The sequence below is a fragment of the Carica papaya genome, chromosome 8, assembly GCF_054855325.1.
Source record: "Carica papaya isolate Zhongbai chromosome 8, ASM5485532v1, whole genome shotgun sequence".
Taxonomy (NCBI): Eukaryota; Viridiplantae; Streptophyta; class Magnoliopsida; order Brassicales; family Caricaceae; genus Carica; species Carica papaya.
This window is the reverse complement of record NC_142316.1, coordinates 18,601,541-18,614,904: the sequence shown is the minus strand read 5'-3', so window position 1 is coordinate 18,614,904 and position 13,364 is coordinate 18,601,541. Positions and strand designations below refer to the sequence as shown.

Below are 13,364 nucleotides of genomic sequence, written 5' to 3'. Positions count from 1 at the left end.
GCAAAGGTGAGTCACGGTGCCGGGGCATATTACTTGATATTAGAACGAGAAAGAGAGTGCAGAGTGCACGCACAAGGAAACAAATGATGGGAGGGGGAATGGGAGGAGAAAGAGTGTATGTATTTGCAGTGCAGAATGAAACATGAGGGATCATACCAGCACTAATGCAACGGATTCTATCAGAACTCCGCAGTTAAGGGTGCTTGGGCGAGAAAAGTACTCGGATGGGTGACCTCCTGCGAAGTCCTTATATTTCACCCATTTTCTTAGGAGGTCCTCGTGTTGCACCCATCTATTTGCAGATGATTCTTTCGACGTTACGCGTGACTTGATTTATGGTCCGCAGGTTTATTCGCAAATGTGAGTCACGGCACCGTGCTATTTTAATTGATATTAAAACGAGCACGGGAGGTGCAGTGCGCACGCACAAGGAAACAAATGACGGGAGGGGGAAGAAAGGAGAAGGAGTTTATGTATTTGCAGCGCGGAATTAAATGGGTGCGATCATACCAGCACTAATACACTGGATCCCATCAGAACTCTGCAGTTAAGTGTGCTTGGGCGAGAGTAGTTATCGGATTGGTGACCACCTGGGAAGTCCTTGTGTCGCACCAATTTTTTTTCAGACGGGTCGTTCGACGTAATGCGCGACTGGAACTATGGTCCGCTGGTTTATACACAAATGTGAGTCAAGAATCAGGGGCATTTTAATCGATATTAGAACGAGAATGAGAGGTGCAGTGTGAACGCACAAGGAAACAAATGATGGGAGGGGGGGAGGGAAGAAGGAGTGTACGTATTTTCAGCACGAAATTAAACAGGTGCGATCACACCAGCACAAATGCACCGGATCCCATCAGAACTCTGCAGTTAAGTGTGCTTTGGCGAAAGTAGTACAATGATGGGTTACCTCCTGGGAAGTTCTCGTGTTGCACCCATTTTCTTTTTTTCAGATGTGCCGTTCGACGTCACGCGCGACTTGAATTATGGTCCGCAGATTTATTCGCAAATGTGAGTCACGGCGCCGTGGCATTTTACTTGATATTTGAACGAGAACAAGAGGTGCAGTGCGCACGCACAAGGAAACAAATGACGGGAGGGCGAAGAAAGGAGAAGGAGTGTATGTATTTGCAGCGCGAAATGAAACAGGTGCGATCATACCAGCACTAATGCAACGGATTCTATCAGAACTCTGTAGGTAAGGGTGCTTGGGCGAGAGTAGTACTAGCATGGGTTACCTCCTGCGAAGTCCTTATATTTCACCAATTTTCTTGCGAAGTCCTCGTGTTGCACCCATTTTCTTTTTTTCAGATGTGCCGTTCGACGTTACGCGCGACTTTAATTATGGTCTGCAGATTTATTCGCAAATGTGAGTCACGGCGCCGTGGCATTTTACTTGATATTTGAACGAGAACGACAGGTGCAGTTCGCACGCACAAAAAAGCAAATGACGGGAGGGGGAAGAAAGGGGAATGAGTTTATGTATTAGCAGCGCAAAATTAAACACTTGCGATCGTACCAGCACTAATGCACCGGATCCCATCAGAACTCCGCAGTTAAGTGTGCTTGGGCGAGATTAGTACTCGGATGGGTGACCTCCTGTGAAGTCCTCTTGTCACACTAATTTTTTTTTCAGACGGGTCGTTCGACGTTACGCGCGTCTGGAACTATGGTCCGCTGGTTTATACGCAAATGTGAGTCATGAAGCAGGGGCATTTTAGTCGATATTAGAACGAGAATGAGAGGTGAAGTGTGAACGCAAAGGATACAAAAGATCGGATGGGAAGAAAGGAGAAGGAGTGTATGTATTTGCAGCGCAAAATTAAACAGGTGCGATCATACTAGCACTAAAGCTTCGGATCCCATCAGAACTCTGCAGTTAAGTGTGCTTGGGCGAGAGTAGTGCTCGAATGGGTGACCACTTGGGAAGCCCTCGTGTTGCACCTATTTTTTTTCGGATGGGTTGTTCGACATTACGCGCGAATGGAATTATAAACCGCTGGTTCATTTGCAAAGGTGAGTCACGGTGCCGGGGCATATTACTTGATATTAGAACGAGAAAGAGAGATGTAGAGTGCACGCACAAGGAAACAAATGACGGGAGGGGGGATGGAAGGAGAAAGAGTGTATGTATTTCCAGTGCAGAATGAAACATGAGGGATCATACCAGCACTAATGCAACGGATTCTATCAGAACTCCGCAGTTAAGGGTGCTTGGGCGAGAAAAGTACTCGGATGGGCGACCTCCTGCGAAGTCCTTATATTTCACCCATTTTCTTGGGAGGTCCTCGTGTTGAACCCATCTTTTTGTAGATGATTCTTTCGACGTTACGCGTGACTTGATTTACGGTCCGCAGGTTTATTCACAATTGTGAGTCACGGCGTCGTGGCATTTTACTTGATATTAGAACGAGTACGGGAGGTGCAGTGCGCACGCACAAGGAAACAAATGACGGGAGGAGGAAGAAAAGAGAAGGAGTGTATGTATTTGAAGCACAAAATTAAACAAGTGGCATCATACCAGCACTAATGCACTGGATCCCATCAGAACTCTGCAGTTAAGTGTGCTTGGGCGAGAGTAGTACTTGGATGGGTGACCTCTTGGGAAGTTCTCGTATCGCAACAATTTTTTTTCAGATGAGTCGTTCGACGTTATGCACGACGGGAACTATGGTCCGCTGGTTTATACGCAAATGTGAGTCAAGAATCAGGGGCATTTTAATCGATATTAGAACGAGAAGGAGAGGTGCAGTGTGAACGCACAAGGAAACAAATGATGGGAGGGGGGGAGGGAAGAAGGAGTGTATGTATTTTCAGCACGAAATTAAACAGGTGCGGTCACACCAGCACAAATGCACCGGATCCCATCAGAACTCCGCAGTTAAGTGTGCTTTGGCGAAAGTAGTACAATGATGGGTTACCTCCTTGGATGTTCTCGTGTTGCACCCATTTTCTTTTTTTTCAGATGTGCCGTTCGACCTTACGCGCGACTTTAATTATGGTCCGCAGATTTATTTGCAAATGTGAGTCACGGCACCGTGGCATTATACTTGATATTTGAGGGAGAACGAGAGGTGCAGTGCGCACGCACAAGGAAACAAATGATGGGAGGGGGAAGAAAGGAGAAGGAGTTTATGTATTTGTAGCGCGAAATTAAACAGGTGCGATCATACCAGCACTAATGCACCGGATCCCATCAGAACTCCGCAGTTAAATGTGCTTGGGCGAGAGTAGTACTCGAATGAGTTACCTCTTGGGAAGTCCTCGTGTCGCACTAATTTTTTTTTTCAGACGGGTCGTTCGACGTTACGCGTGACTGGAACTAGGGTCCACTGATTTATACGCAAATGTGAGTCAAGAAGCATGGGCATTTTAATCGATATTAGAACGAGAAAGAGAGATGCAGAGTGCACGCACAAGGAAACAAATGACGGGAGGGGGGATGGAGGGAGAAAAAGTATATGTATTTGCAGCGTGGTATTAGACGGGTGCGATCATACCAGCATTAATGCACCGGATCCCATTAGAACTCCGTAGTTAAGTGTGCTTGGGCGAGAGTAGTACTCGGATGGGTGACCTCCTGGGAACTTCTCGTGTTGCACCAATTTTTTTTCAGACAGGTTGTTCGACGTTACGCGCGACGGGAACTAGGGTCCGCTGGTTTATACGCAAATGTGAGTCAAGAAGCAGGGGCATTTTAATCGATATTAGAATGAGAAGGAGAGGTGCAATGTGAACGCATAAGGAAACAATTGATGGGAGGGGGAGGGAAGGAGAAAGAGTGTATGTATTTTCAGCACAAAATGAAATAGGTGTGATCATACCAGCATTAATGCACCGGATCCCATCAGAACTCCGCAGTTAAGTGTGCTTTGGCGAGAGTAGTACTCGGATGGGTGACCTCCTGGGAAGTCCTTGTGTCGCAAAAATTTTTTTTCAGACGGGTCGTTCGACGTTACGCAGGACTGGAACTAGGGTCCACTGGTTTATACGCAAATGTGAGTCAAGAAGTAGGGGCATTTTAATCGATATTAGAACGAAAAAGAGAGGTGCAGTGTGAACGCACAAGGAAACAATTGATGGGAGGGGGAGGGAAGGAGAAGGAGTGTATGTATTTTCAGCACGAAATGAAACAGGCGCGGTCATACCAGCACTAATGCAACGGATTCTATCAGAACTCCGTAGGTAAGGGTTCTTGGGCGAGAGTAGTACTAGCATGGGTTACCTCCTGCGAAGTCCTTATATTTCACTCATTTTCTTGTGATGTCCTCGTGTTGCTCCCATTTTAATCGATATTAGAACGAGAAAGAGATGTGCAGTGTGAACGCACAAGGAAACAATTGATGGGTGGGGGAGGGAAGGAGAAGGAGTGGATGTATTTTCAGCACGAAAAGAAACAGGTGCGATCATACCAGCACTAATGCAACGGATTCTATCAGAACTCCGTAGGTAAGGGTGCTTGGGCGAGAGTAGTACTAGCATGGGTTACCTCCTGCGAAGTCCTTATATTTCACCCATTTTCTTGTGAAGTCCTCGTGTTGCACCCATTTTTTTGCAGATGATTCTTTCGATGTTACGCGCGACTTGAATTATGGTCCTCAGGTTTATTCGCAAATGTGAGTCACGGCGCTTTAGCATTTTACTTGATATTATAACGAGAACGGGAGATGCAGTGCGCACGCACAAGGAAACAAATGACGGGAGGGGGAAGAAAGGGGAATGAGTTTATGTATTTGCATCGCAAAATTAAACAGGTGCGATCATACCAGCACTAATGTACCGGATCCCATCAGAACTCCGCAGTGAAGTGTGCTTAGGCGAGATTAGTACTCGGATGGGTGACCTCCTGGGAAGTCCTCGTGTCGCACCAATTTTTTTTCAGACGTGTCATTCGACGTTACGCTCGTCTGGAACTAGGGTCCGCTGGTTTATACGCAAATGTGAGTCAAGAAGCAGGGGCATTTTAATCGATATTAGAACGAGAATGAGAGGTGAAGTGTGAACGCACAAGGAAACAAATGATGGGAGGTGGAAGAAAGGAGAATGAGTGTATGCATTTGCAGCGCGAAATTAAAAAGGTGCAATCATACCAGCACTAAAGCTCCGGATCCCATCAGAACTCCGCAGTTAAGTGTGCTTGGGCGAGGGTAGTACTCGGATGGGTGACCACTTGGGAAGCCCTCGTGTTGCACCAATTTTTTTTCGGATAGGTTGTTCGACGTTACGCGCGAATGGAATTATAAACTGCTGGTTCATTTGCAAAGGTGAGTCACGGTGCCAGGGCATATTACTTGATATTAGAACGAGAAAGAGAGATGCAGAGTGCACGCACAAGGAAACAAATGATGGGAGGGGGGATGAAAGGAGAAAGAGTGTATGTATTTGCAGTGCAGAATGAAACATGAGGGATCATACCAGCACTAATGCAACGGATTCTATCAGAACTCCGTAGTTAAGGGTGCTTGGGCGAGAAAAGTACTCGGATGGGTGACCTCCTGCGAAGTTCTTATATTTCACCCATTTTCTTGGGAGGTTCTCGTGTTTCACCCATCTTTTTGCAGATGATTCTTTCGACGTTACGCGCGACTTGATTTATGGTCCGCAGGTTTATTCGCAAATGTGAGTCACGGCACCGTGGCATTTTACTTGATATTAGAACGAGTACGGGAGGTGCAGTGCGCACGCACAAGGAAACAAATGATGGGATGAGGAAGAAAATAGAATGAGTGTATATATTTGAAGCGCAAAATTAAACTAGTGGCATCATACCAGCACTACTGCACTGGATCCCATTAGAACTCTGCAGTTAAGTGTGCTTGGGCGAGAATAGTACTCGGATGGGTGACCTCTTGGGAAGTCATCGTATCGCAACAATTTTTTTTCAGATGGGTCGTTCGACGTTAAGCGCGACTGGAACTTTGGTCCGCTGGTTTATACGCAAATGTGAGTCAAGAATCAGGGGCATTTTAATCGATATTAGAACGAGAAGGAGAGGTGCAGTGTGAACGCACAAGGAAACAAATGATGGGAGGGGGGGAGGGAAGAAGGAGTGTATGTATTTTCAGCACAAAATTAAATAGGTGGGGTCACACCAGCACAAATGCACCGGATCCCATCAGAACTCCGCAGTTAAGTGTGGTTTGGTGAAAGTAGTACAATGATGGGTTACCTCCTGGGAAGTTCTCGTGTTGCACCCATTTTCTTTTTTTCAGATGTGCCGTTTGACGTTACGCGCGACTTTAATTATGGTCGGCAGATTTATTCGCAAATGTTAGTCACGACGCCGTGGCATTTTACTTGATATTTGAACGAGAACGAGAGGTGCAGTGCGCACGCACAAGGAAACAAATGACAGGAGGGGGAAAAAAGGAGAAGGAGTTTATTAATTTGCAGCGCAAAATTAAAAAGGTGTGATCATACCAGCACTAATGCACCGGATCCCATCAGAACTCCGCAGTTAAGTGTGCTTGGGCGAGAGTTGTGCCCGGATGGGTGACCTCTTGGGAATTCCTCGTGTCGCACTAATTTTTTTTTCAGACGGGTCGTTCGACGTTACGCGCGACTGGAACTAGGGTCCACTGGTTTATACGCAAATGTGAGTCAAGAAGCAGGGGCATTTTAATCGATATTAGAACGAGAAGGAGAGATGCAGAGTGCACGCACAAGGAAACAAATGACGGTAGGGGGGATGGAGGGAGAAAAAGTGTATGTATTTGCAGCGCAGAATGAAACATGAGCAATCATACCAGCACCAATGCAACGGATTCTATCAGAACTCCGCAAGTTAAAGGTGCTTGGGCGAGAGAAGCACTAGGATGGGTGACCTCCTGCGAAGTCCTTATATTTCACCCATTTTCTTAGGAAGTCCTCGTGTTGCACCGATTTTTTTGCAGATGATTCTTTCGACTATACGCGCGACTTGAATTATGGTCCTCAGGTTTATTCGCAAATGTGAGTCACGGCACCGTAGCATTTTACTTGATATTAGAACGAGCACGGTAGGTGCAGTGCGCACGCACAAGGAAATAAATGACGGCAGGGGGAAGAAAGGAGAAGGAGTTTATGTATTTGCAGCGCGAAATTAAACAGGTGCGATCATACCGGCACTAATGCACCGGATCCCATCAGAACTCCGCAGTTAAGTGTGCATGTGCGAGAGTAGTACTCGGATGGGTGACCTCTTGGGAAGTCCTCCTATCGCACCAATTTTTTTCAGACAGGTCGTTCGACGCTACGCGCGACTGGAACTAGGGTCCGCTGGTTTATACGCAAATGTGAGTCAAGAAGCAGGGGCATTTTAATCGATATTAGAACGAGAAGGAGAGGTGCAGTGTGAACGCACAAGGAAACAATTGATGGGAGGGGGAGGGAAGGAGAAGGAGTGTATGTATTTTCAGCACGAAATGAAACAGGTGCGACCATACCAGCACTAATGCAATGGATTCTATCAGAACTCCGTAGGTAAGGGTGCTTGGGCGAGAGTAGTACAAGCATGGGTTACCTCCTGCGAAGTCCTTATATTTCACCCATTTTCTTGTGAAGTCCTCATGTTGCACCCATTTTTTTGCAGATGATTCTTTCGACGATACGGGCGACTTGAATTATGGTCCTCAGGTTTATTCGCAAATGTGAGTCACGGTGCTGTAGCATTTTACTTGATATTAGAACGAGAACGGGAGGTGCAGTGCGCACGCATAAGGAAAAAAATGAAGGGAGGGGGAAGAAAAGAGAATGGGTTTATGTATTTGCAGCGCAAAATTAAACAGGTGCGATCATACCAGCACTAATGCACCGGATCCCATCAGAACTCCGCAGTTAAGTGTGCTTTGGAGACATTAGTACTCGGACGGGTGACCTCCTCGGAAGTCCTCGTGTCGCACAAATTTTTTTTCAGACGGGTCGTTCGACGTTACGTGCGTCTGGAACTAGGGTCCACTGGTTTATACGCAAATGTGAGTCAAGAAGCAGGGGTATTTTAATCGATATTAAAACGAGAATGAGAGGTGAAGTGTGAACGCACAAGGAAACAAATGATGGGAGGGGGAAGAAAGGAGAAGGAGTGTATGTATTTACAGCGCGAAATTAAACAGGTGCGATCATACCAGCACTAATGCACCGGATCCGATCAGAACTCCGCGGTTATGTGTGCTTGTGCGAGTGTAGTACTTGGATGGGTGACCTCCTGGGAAGTCCTCGTATCGCACCAATTTTTTTCAGACAGGTCATTCGACACTACGCACGACTGGAACTAGGGTCCGCTGGTTTATACGCAAAGGTTAGTCAAGAAGCAGGGGCATTTTAATCGATATTAGAACGAGAAGGAGAAGTGCAGTGTGAACGCACAAGGAAACAATTGATGGGAGGGGGAGGGAAGGAGAAGGAGTGTATGTATTTTCAGCACGGAATGAAACAGGTGCGATCATACCAGCACTAACGCAACGGATTCTATCAGAACTCCGTAGGTAAGGGTGCTTGGGCGAGAGTAGTACTAGCATGGGTTACCTCATGCGAAGTCCTTATATTTCACCCATTTTCTTGTGAAGTCCTCGTGTTGCACCCATTTTTTTGTAGATGATTCTTTCGACGATACGCGCGACTTGAATTATGGTCCTCAGGTTTATTCGCAAATGTGAGTCACGGCGCTGTAGCATTTTACTTGATTTAGAACGAGAACGGGAGGTGCAGTGCGCACGCACAATGAAAAAAATGACGGGAGAGGGAAGAAAGGAGAATGAGTTTATGTATTTGCAGCGCAAAATTAAACAGGTGCGATCATACCAGCACTAATGCACCGGATCCCATCAGAACTCCGCAGTGAAGTGTGCTTGGGCGAGATTAGTACTCGGATGGGTGACCTCCTGGGAAGTCCTCGTGTCGCACCAATTTTTTTTCAGACGGGTCGTTCGACGTTATGCGCGTCTGGAACTAGGGTCCGCTGGTTTATACGCAAATGTGAGTCAAGAAGCAGGGGCATTTTAATCGATATTAGAACGAGAATGAGAGGTGAAGTGTGAACGCACAAGGAAACAAATGACGGGAGGGGGAAGAAAGGAGAAGGAGTGTATGTATTTGCAGCGCGAAATTAAATAGGTGCGATCATACCAGCAGTAAGCTCCGGATCCCATCAGAACTCCGTAGTAAAGTGTGCTTGGGCGAGGGTAGTACTCGGATGGGTGACCACTTGGGAAGCCTTCGTGTTGCACCTATTTTTTTTCGGATGTGTTGTTCGACGTTACGCGCGAATGAAATTATAAACCGCTGGTTCATTTGCAAAGGTGAGTCACGGTGCCAGGGCATATTACTTGATATTAGAACGAGAAAGAGAGATGCAGAGTGCACGCACAAGGAAACAAATGATGGGAGGGGGGATGAAAGGAGAAAGAGTGTATGTATTTGCAGTGCAGAATGAAACATGAGGGATCATACCAGCACTAATGCAACGGATTCTATCAGAACTCCGCAGTTAAGGGTGTTTGGGCGAGAAAAGTACTCGGATGGGTGACCTCTAGTGAAGTCCTTATATTTCACCGATTTTCTTGGAAGGTCCTCGTGTTGCACCCATCTTTTTGCAGATGATTCTTTTGACGTTACGCGCGACTTGATTTATGGTCTGCAGGTTTATTCGCAAATTTGAGTCACGGCCCCGTGGCATTTTACTTGATATTAGAACGAGTACGGGAGGTGCAGTGCGCACGCACAAGGAGACAAATGACGGGAGGAGGAAGAAAAGAGAAGGAGTGTATGTATTTGAAGCGCAAAATTAAACAAGTGGCATCATACCAGCACTAATGCACTGGATCCCATCAGAACTCTGCGGTTAATTGTGCTTGGGCGAGAGTAGTACTCGGATGGGTGACCTCTTGGGAAGTCCTCGTATCGCAACAATTTTTTTTCAGATGGGTCGTTCGACGTTACGCACGATTGGAACTATGGTCCGCTGGTTTATACACAATTGTGAGTCAAAAATCAGGGGCATTTTTATCGATATTACAACGAGAAGGAGAGGTGCAGTGTGAACGCACAAGGAAACAAATGATGGGAGGGGGGGAGGGAAGAAGGTGTGTATGTATTTTCAGCACGAAATTAAACAGGTGCGGTCACACCAGTACAAATGCACCGGATCCCATCAGAACTCCGAAGTTAACTGTGCTTTGGCGAAAGTAGTACAATGATGGGTTCCCTCCTAGGAAGTTCTCGTATTGCACCCATTTTCTTTTTTTTAAATGTGCCGTTCGATGTTACGCGCGACTTTAATTATGGTCCGCAGATTTATTCGCAAATGTGAGTCACGGTGCCATGGCATTTTACTTGATATTTGAACGAGAACGAGAGGTGCAGTGCGCACGCACAAGGAAACAAATGACGGGAGGGGGAAGAAAGGAGGAGTTTTTGTATTTGCAGCGCGAAATTAAACTGGTGCGATCATACCAGCACTAATGAACCAGATCCCATCAGAACTCCGCAGATAAGTGTGCTTGGGCGAGAGTAGTACTCGGATGGGTGACCTCCTGGGAAGTACTCGTGTCGCACTAATTTTTTTTTTCAGACGAGTCGTTCGACGTTACGCGCGACTGGAACTAGGGTCCACTGGTTTATACGCAAATGTGAGTCAAGAAGAAGGGGCATTTTAATCGATATTAGAACGAGAATGAGAGATGCAGAGTGCACGCACAAGGAAACAAATGACGGGAGGGGGGATGGAGGGAGAAAAAGTGTATGTATTTGCAGCGCAGAATGAAACATGAGCAATCATACAAGCACCAATGCAACGGATTCTATCAGAACTCCGCAAGTTAGGGGTGCTTGGGCGAGAGAAGCACTAGGATGGGTGACCTCCTGCGAAGTCCTTATATTTCTCCCATTTTCTTAGGAAGTCCGCGTGTTGCACCCATTTTTTTGCAGATGATTCATTCGACGATACGCGCGACTTGCATTATGGTCCTCAGGTTTATTCGCAAATGTGAGTCACGGCACTGTAGCATTTTACTTGATATTAGAACGAGCACGGGAGGTGCAGTGCGCACGCACAAGGAAACAAATGGCAGGAGGGGGAAGGAAGGAGAATGAGTTTATGTATTTGCAGCGTGAAATTAAACAGGTGCGATCATAACAGCACTAATGCACCGGATCCCATCAGAACTCCGCAGTTAAGTGTGCTTGGGCGAGATTAGTACTCGGATGGGTGTCCTCCTCGGAAGTCCTCGTGTCGCACCAATTTTTTTTCAGACAGGTCGTTCGACGTTACGCGCGTCTCGAACTACGGTTCGCTGGTTTAAACGCAAATGTGTGTCAAGAAGCAGGGGCATTTTAATCGATATTAGAACGAGAATAAGAGGTGAAGTGTGAACGCACAAGGAAACAAATGACAGGAGGGGGAAGAAAGGAGGAGTGTATGTATTTGCAGCGTGAAATTAAACAGATGCGATCATACTAGCACTAAAGCTCCGGATCCCATAAGAACTCCGCAGTTAAATGTGCTAGGGCGAGGGTAGTACTCGGATGGGTGACCACTTGGGAAGCCCTCGTGTTGCACCTATTTTTTTTCGGATGGGTTGTTCGACGTTACGCGCGAATGGAATTATAATCCGCTGGTTCATTTGCAAAGGTGAGTCACGGTGCCGGGGCATATTACTTGATATTAGAACGAGAAAGAGAGATGCAGAGTGCACGCACAAGGAAACAAATGACGGGAGGGGGGATGGAAGGAGAAAGAGTGTATGTATTTACAGTGCAGAATGAAACATGAAGGATCATACCAGGACTAATGCAACGGATTCTATCAGAACTCTACAGTTAAGGGTGCTTGGGCGAGAAAAGTACTCGGATGGGGGACCTCCTGCGAAGTCCTTATATTTCACCTATTTTCTTGGGAGGTCCTCGTGTTGCACCCATCTTTTTGCAGATGATTCTTTCGACGTTACGTGCGACTTGATTTATGGTCCGCAGGTTTATTCGCAAATTTGAGTCACGGCGCCGTGGTATTTTTCTTGATATTAGAACGAGTACGGGAGGTGCAGTGCGCACGCACAAGGAAACAAATGACGGGAGGAGGAAGAAAAGAGAAGGAGTGTATGTATTTGAAGCACAAATTTAAACAAGTGGCATCATAGCAGCACTAATGCACTGGATCCCATCAGAACTCTGCAGTTAAGTGTGCTTCAGATTGGTCGTTCGACGTTTCGCGCGACTGGAGCTATGGTCCGCTGGTTTATACGCAAATGTGAGTCAAAAATCAGGGGCATTTTTATCGATATTAGAACGAGAAGGAGAGGTGCAGTGTGAACGCACAAGGAAACAAATGATGGGAGGAGGGGAGGGAAGAAGGAGTGTATGTATTTTCAGCACAAAATTAAACAGGTGCGGTCACACCAGCACAAATGCACCGGATCCCATCAGAACTCCGAAGTTAAGTGTGCTTTGGCGAAAGTAGTACAATGATGGGTTACCTCCTGGGAAGTTCTCGTGTTGCACCCATTTTCTTTTTTTCAGATGTGCAGTTCGACGTTACGCGCGACTTTAATTATAGTCCGCATATTTATTCGCAAATGTGAGTCACGGCGCCGTAGAATTTTACTTGATATTTGAACGAGAACGAGAGGTGCAGTGCGCACGCACAAGGAAACAAATGACGGGAGGGGGAAGAAAGGAGAAGGAGTTTATGTATTTGCAGCGCGAAATTAAACTGGTGCGATCATACCAGCCCTAATGCACCGGATCCTATCAGAACTCCGCAGATAAGTGTGCTTGGGCGAGAGTAGTACTCGGATGGGTGACCTCCTGGGAACTCCTCGTGTCGCACTAATTTTTTTTTTTCAGACGGGTCCTTCGATGTTACGCGCGACTGGATCTAGGGTCCACTAGTTTATACGCAAATGTGAGTCAAGAAGTAGGGGCATTTTAATCGATATTAGAACGAGAAGGAGAGATGCAGAGTGCACGCACAAGGAAACAAATGACGGGAGGAGGGATGGAGGGAAAAAAAGTGTATGTATTTGCAGCGCAGAATGAAACATGAGCAATCATACCAACACCAATGCAACGGATTCTATCAGAACTCCGCAAGTTAAGGGTGCTTGGGCGAGAGTAGCACAAGGATGGGTGACCTCCTGCGAAGTCCTTATATTTCACCCATTTTCTCAAGAAGTCCTCGTGTTGCACCCATTTTTTTGCAGATGATTCTTTCGACGATACGCGCGACTTGAATTATGGTCCTCAGGTTTATTCGCAAATGTGAGTCACGGTACCGTAGCATTTTACTTGATATTAGAACGAGCACGGGAGGTGCAGTGCGCACGCACAAGGAAATAAATGATGGGAGGGGGAAGAAATGAGAAGGAACTTATGTATTTGCAGCGCGGAATTAA

The 13,364-nt window shown here is 46.5% G+C and overlaps 4 non-coding genes and 22 pseudogenes across 4 annotated transcripts; all 26 read left to right on the top strand.

Moving 5' to 3' along the window:
* The first annotated feature begins 496 nt into the window (after window positions 1–496).
* Window positions 497–615, top strand: LOC148247834 (5S ribosomal RNA; annotated as a pseudogene).
* A 204-nt stretch (window positions 616–819) lies between these two features.
* Window positions 820–938, top strand: LOC148247833 (5S ribosomal RNA; annotated as a pseudogene).
* Window positions 939–1,505: 567 nt separating this feature from the next.
* On the top strand, window positions 1,506–1,624 carry LOC148247832 (5S ribosomal RNA; annotated as a pseudogene).
* Window positions 1,625–1,828: 204 nt separating this feature from the next.
* LOC148247831 (5S ribosomal RNA) lies at window positions 1,829–1,947 on the top strand (annotated as a pseudogene).
* A 561-nt stretch (window positions 1,948–2,508) lies between these two features.
* LOC148247830 (5S ribosomal RNA) lies at window positions 2,509–2,626 on the top strand (annotated as a pseudogene).
* A 204-nt stretch (window positions 2,627–2,830) lies between these two features.
* LOC148247829 (5S ribosomal RNA) lies at window positions 2,831–2,949 on the top strand (annotated as a pseudogene).
* A 210-nt stretch (window positions 2,950–3,159) lies between these two features.
* On the top strand, window positions 3,160–3,278 carry LOC148247828 (5S ribosomal RNA; annotated as a pseudogene).
* A 208-nt stretch (window positions 3,279–3,486) lies between these two features.
* Window positions 3,487–3,605, top strand: LOC148247827 (5S ribosomal RNA). The gene has a single exon (XR_015815855.1). It is a non-coding gene; the product is annotated as a 5S ribosomal RNA (ribosomal RNA).
* A 205-nt stretch (window positions 3,606–3,810) lies between these two features.
* Window positions 3,811–3,929, top strand: LOC148247826 (5S ribosomal RNA; annotated as a pseudogene).
* Window positions 3,930–4,752: 823 nt separating this feature from the next.
* LOC148247825 (5S ribosomal RNA) lies at window positions 4,753–4,871 on the top strand (annotated as a pseudogene).
* A 205-nt stretch (window positions 4,872–5,076) lies between these two features.
* LOC148247824 (5S ribosomal RNA) lies at window positions 5,077–5,195 on the top strand. The gene has a single exon (XR_015815814.1). It is a non-coding gene; the product is annotated as a 5S ribosomal RNA (ribosomal RNA).
* Window positions 5,196–5,756: 561 nt separating this feature from the next.
* Window positions 5,757–5,874, top strand: LOC148247823 (5S ribosomal RNA; annotated as a pseudogene).
* Window positions 5,875–6,078: 204 nt separating this feature from the next.
* Window positions 6,079–6,197, top strand: LOC148247822 (5S ribosomal RNA; annotated as a pseudogene).
* A 209-nt stretch (window positions 6,198–6,406) lies between these two features.
* On the top strand, window positions 6,407–6,525 carry LOC148247821 (5S ribosomal RNA; annotated as a pseudogene).
* Window positions 6,526–7,087: 562 nt separating this feature from the next.
* Window positions 7,088–7,206, top strand: LOC148247820 (5S ribosomal RNA; annotated as a pseudogene).
* Window positions 7,207–7,764: 558 nt separating this feature from the next.
* On the top strand, window positions 7,765–7,883 carry LOC148247819 (5S ribosomal RNA; annotated as a pseudogene).
* Window positions 7,884–8,088: 205 nt separating this feature from the next.
* Window positions 8,089–8,207, top strand: LOC148247818 (5S ribosomal RNA; annotated as a pseudogene).
* A 557-nt stretch (window positions 8,208–8,764) lies between these two features.
* On the top strand, window positions 8,765–8,883 carry LOC148247817 (5S ribosomal RNA). The gene has a single exon (XR_015815923.1). It is a non-coding gene; the product is annotated as a 5S ribosomal RNA (ribosomal RNA).
* A 205-nt stretch (window positions 8,884–9,088) lies between these two features.
* On the top strand, window positions 9,089–9,206 carry LOC148247816 (5S ribosomal RNA; annotated as a pseudogene).
* Window positions 9,207–9,767: 561 nt separating this feature from the next.
* On the top strand, window positions 9,768–9,885 carry LOC148247815 (5S ribosomal RNA; annotated as a pseudogene).
* Window positions 9,886–10,089: 204 nt separating this feature from the next.
* Window positions 10,090–10,208, top strand: LOC148247814 (5S ribosomal RNA; annotated as a pseudogene).
* A 206-nt stretch (window positions 10,209–10,414) lies between these two features.
* Window positions 10,415–10,533, top strand: LOC148247813 (5S ribosomal RNA; annotated as a pseudogene).
* A 563-nt stretch (window positions 10,534–11,096) lies between these two features.
* On the top strand, window positions 11,097–11,215 carry LOC148247812 (5S ribosomal RNA; annotated as a pseudogene).
* A 202-nt stretch (window positions 11,216–11,417) lies between these two features.
* LOC148247811 (5S ribosomal RNA) lies at window positions 11,418–11,536 on the top strand. Its single transcript, XR_015815341.1, has one exon. It is a non-coding gene; the product is annotated as a 5S ribosomal RNA (ribosomal RNA).
* Window positions 11,537–12,355: 819 nt separating this feature from the next.
* LOC148247810 (5S ribosomal RNA) lies at window positions 12,356–12,474 on the top strand (annotated as a pseudogene).
* A 209-nt stretch (window positions 12,475–12,683) lies between these two features.
* On the top strand, window positions 12,684–12,802 carry LOC148247809 (5S ribosomal RNA; annotated as a pseudogene).
* Window positions 12,803–13,364: the final 562 nt, after the last annotated feature.